This window comes from Panthera tigris, chromosome C1, assembly GCF_018350195.1.
Source record: "Panthera tigris isolate Pti1 chromosome C1, P.tigris_Pti1_mat1.1, whole genome shotgun sequence".
In the NCBI taxonomy this organism is placed as follows: Eukaryota; Metazoa; Chordata; class Mammalia; order Carnivora; family Felidae; genus Panthera; species Panthera tigris.
Window position 1 is genome coordinate 29,069,690 of NC_056667.1, and position 4,332 is coordinate 29,074,021.

The following is a 4,332-nucleotide window of genomic DNA, read 5'->3' on the forward strand; positions in this document are numbered from 1 at the left end:
TCCTCTTTCCCTAGAGACAGGAAAACACATCGCATTGCTCTTTGGCCCTCATCCCCGCCCAGCAGGCCTGATTGCATCAGCCACAAGCCAGGGGGTGTCCGGTTTTGACAGCTGCAGGACCAGGGTCTCAGCCCTCAGTCTGCCCACTCCCGCCTGCCCAGCCCGGCCCTGGCTTCCCTGCTCCGCACCTGCTCCCAGCCCCCTGCCACTGCCGCCTACCTCCTGAGCTGTCACCGCTGAGGACGTAGGACACCAGGACACCGCGGCCCTGGCCGGCTAGTGACTACGTTTCCCAGGAGCCCGTGCGCCACACGCTGGTCAGCCAGCCTGCAAGTCCCAGCATGCCCACACCAATCACGGGGGCGCTGGGGGGCTCGCCGCCTCCATTAACCCCTTAGGTCCTGGGGTACTCTGAGCTCCCCCTTCCTGATGACTGCTCTGTCACCCCAGCCCTCCAAGTCATGGGGCCAGAGCTCCCCGCCTAGCATCCTGAAGGAAGATGGCCATGTCTGCCTTACGGGGAAAAAAATAATGCATTTTCATTTTCTCCTCTATTCCAGCCTCAAACTCCTTTCATCCAGGCTGGCCCACTCTGGCCTCTACTGGAACTCTTTCTCCCCAGATAACTACCCTGACAACTTTGGGGTCTTCCCATTCAGTGGGGGGTCGGGAAGGAAGTTCTGTTTTTCCATATGAACCCTAGCCTCTCCTTGGGATTAGTGCTGAAGCCCTGCCCCCTTGGAGGGCACCAAGTTCAGGCCGAGGCCCTGGGAAGGAGAAGTGAGGATCCTGGAGCCCATGCTATGGACCTGATAAATCCCTGTCACGAAAGATACAGCTGTAGGAGTCAGAGCTGGGGGTGGGACTGGGGGCTTGCAGGGCCTACAGAGTCTCCCTAGCTGCTGCTCCCCAGTTCTTCTGGGCCCAGCTAGGGGAGCAGGAAGGGAGCAGGGCAGAGTGGAGGAACAGCAGCGTGGCCACAGCCGTGGCCCCGTGGAGGGGCCCTCCTAGTGACCCTTGGGGCAACCGGGTTGAAGTGAAGATTCCCATCCAGCTGGAGAAGCTGAGGCTTGGCAGGACTCCTGGTAGCAGGGCTGAGCCACTGTCCCGCGACAGCCAGGGGTCCCAGCCACATAGGCCGCAACAAAGCCTGAGCTGGACCAGTTCAGCTGCAAGAAGAAATGGGACCATTCATACTCTGCTTGCCCCTCTCCTGCCACTCACCGAGGCAGGAAGTGTAAAGTGGGCCATGGGCTGAGCTGAACCTCCCTGGACCCCCAGCTCCCTCTCCACGAGCTCAGCCGGTCAGTCCCCAGAGAACATACGGGGTGACCAGAAATGAGGAAGCATGTCATGGAGACTTGGAAGATCCCAGCTGCCACCCTGGATCTGGTATGATGTAGAGCTGAGAGGGTCGAGCATGCTGGGCCCCAGGCAGCCGGGCTCCGGCCAGGTCTAGCTCTGGCCAGTTTTGGCTGCTTGACCCACTGTGCCCCAGCGGGAGATGAAAGGCCTATAGTTCTGAGGAAGGACAGCACTCCAAGGGCCCACCTCACAGGAGTCCCAGCCCTCAGGACACAGCTTCCTGCCCTCTGAAGCAGTCACCACCTTGGCAGGAGAAGGTGGCACAGATTTTCCCCTGTAAGAGAAAGTGGAGGGAAGGCTGAGGGGCGGGCAGCTCTGCTCAGACTGGATGTAGAGCGAACACTGGACGGAGGCAGGGCTGAAGCCCCATGTGGCTGTCCCACTGCCCCCAGCCCTCTTCCTGCTTCTGCCTTCCAGAGCAGGCAGGTGGGAAGCAGACACTCACGTTTCCCTTGGGGGCTGGCTCCTTGGTGGTCACCAGGAGCTAAGTGGGAAGCAGCTAGTCCTCTGGGACGGTCAGGTGGCCTAGGCCTGGGAGCAGAACAGGGATGCCTGGGGAAGTGCTGTGACACTCCGCTGCAGGGTGGGGTGGGGGGGAGGTAACCCCTCTGCAGAGTCCCAGCCCCCATCCCAGAAAGGGCTTTGTGTGTGGGGACAGTCACGACCTGAAACTGCGACAGTGCTGCTACCCGGGACAAGCAGAGGAGCTTTGCTGGGCCTCCACGGAGACTGGAGAAAGGGGAGAGCTGGTAGGGAGAAGGGGGAAGGGAGAACTGGGAGGGGGAGGCTGGTGGGGTTGGGGCACCGAAGGTACAAAGCTCAGACTCAGGGAGTGATGAGGAGGGTAGATCTCAAACGTAAGGGTCAGCCTGACAAGGTAGAGAGGTTAGGGTGTGGCTAGAGGCTGGGGGTTGGTAAAAACAGCTCAGATTTGAGGGCCTTCCAAAGAGTGGGGTTCACAAGGGATACAGGAATGCTGATCCATAGGGGCACTTGTTCCCCCATGTTTATAGCAGCACTTTCAACAATAGCCAAATTATGGAAAGAGCCTAAATGGCCATCAACAGATGAATGGATAAAGAAGATGTGGTTTATATATACAATGGAATACTACTTGGCAATGAGAAAGAATGAAATCTGGCCATTTGTAGCAACGTGGATGGAACTGGAGGGTATTATGCTAAGTGAAATAAGTCAGGCAGAGAAAGACAGGTACCATATGTTTTCACTCATATGGGGATCCTGAGAAACTCAACAGAAGACCAGGAGGGAGGGGAAGGGGGAAAAAAAATTACAGAGAGGGAGGGAGGCAGACCACAAAAGATTCCTAAATACTGAGAACAAACTGAGGATTGATGGGGGGGTGGGGGGAGAGGGGAAAGTGGGTGATGGGCATTGAGGAGGGCACCTGTTGGGGTGAGCACTGGGTGTTGTATGGAAACCAATTTGACAATAAATTACATATAAAAAAAACCAACAACTAAGAGTGGGGTTCAGAGTTGGGTGTTAGTGGGTGGGCAAGGCTCAGGGCTGAGGAGTGGCGGGGTGGGGCTCACAGCTCACAGGGGCGATGGGAGAAGCCAGAGCAGGGGCCATGGAGGAGGGGCTCTGGCCCCAGGCTGGCGGGGCTGCTCACCAGAGCCCAGTTCATTCAGGGCCCAGCAGAGTGAGCCACTGCAGCACTGAGGACAGCGGGGGCCTGGGCTGGGACTGGTTTCATCTCCCCTGGGCCACGTGGCAGGAAGCACCGAGTTGAATCAGCTGGAAGAAGAGCATGCCGGGAGTCCAGGAGGAGCGGGGACAGCCAGTCCTGGGCCAGGCTCAGTCCCCTGCCCCAATCCCAACCAGCGGCTCCTTTCCCTCCTGCTCGGCATCTCTCGCAGCAGCTTCCTGCATGCAGTGTAAGCAACCCTCCCTCCTCCTGCAGCAGCCCCATCCCACGCCTCACCTCACGGTGGTGTTCCCCAGGCCTCCGGGTAGCACATCTCTCAGAAACAGTAGGAGCTGTGTCATATCTGCGGACAGCTTGAGACACTGTGGTTCCGTTCCCATGGGGTGAAGGCACCAGGGGGCTCTCTCCTCCTTTGTGTGCTGCTCACCTGGACAGGAGCAGGGGTCAGGTGACTGCTCGCCAGATTCTGGGCGACCAGTAAGACCAGCAGAAGGACTGGTAGGAGGAAAAGGAGAGAGGGGACCACTGCAGGGAGCAACCAGCTCAAGGGTCACAGGTCAAGGAAAGGTCAAATGAAAGAGGTCATGAGGTCAGGGAAGAGAAGGGGCAGTCCCAGGGTCCGGCAACAGTCATGAGTTAGGGATGGTCACAGAGTCCAGGAAGGGCTGGGGTCCCTAGGCTGGGGACAGCTACCTCTGAGCAAAGCAACTCCATGACTACTGTTGGCCACAGATATCTTCTACTGAGGTCCTGCAGGGGCCAGAGAGAGTGAAGGACCCAGTTGAGGACTGCAAAGAGAGATCCCCATCATTGCCTTCCGCAGGTGAATAAACTGAGGCTGGGGAGCAGGAGAGGTCAACCTCTACGGAGAAAGGGACCAAGGGGCTGAATTTTTGCTTCCCGTAAGCCCTACAGTCAGAGTGACACTAAGGCAAGCACAAAGGGGCCTGGAGCCTAGTAACAGCCCCTCTGAGAGTGAATGTTGTTGGCATGGCAACAGCAGCATCCTAGGCCCAAGGGGAGACAGAACCAGAGCAGGTGCAGTGACAGGGAAGAGACATCTGGTGCCTCTGATTGGGCTTCATTTGTGTCCAACATCAGAAGGTGCTGGGGGGAGATGGGCTTTCTCAGAACCCAGGGCAGAGAAACCCCAGGTCACAGAGAGGGCCCCAAATCAGGGCACACCTTGTCCGGGTTCTTCAGGGTTCAGATCCTACCCTGTTTCTAAACCAGAGCTGGGCCAAGGGCAGGAGGTAGGTCTTAGACACTGGAGATCTGGATCCTGGCTCTGCTTC

At 58.0% G+C, this 4,332-nt stretch overlaps 1 protein-coding gene across 1 annotated transcript in view; it reads right to left on the bottom strand.

Annotated features, from left to right (window-relative positions):
• The window catches only part of INPP5B (inositol polyphosphate-5-phosphatase B), a 49,101-nt gene extending 47,832 nt beyond the window's left edge, over positions 1-1,269 (bottom strand). The window contains 1 exon segment of the mRNA XM_042996638.1: positions 220-1,269. The gene's annotated coding sequence lies outside the window, so the exon portion shown is untranslated.
• Positions 1,270-4,332: the final 3,063 nt, after the last annotated feature.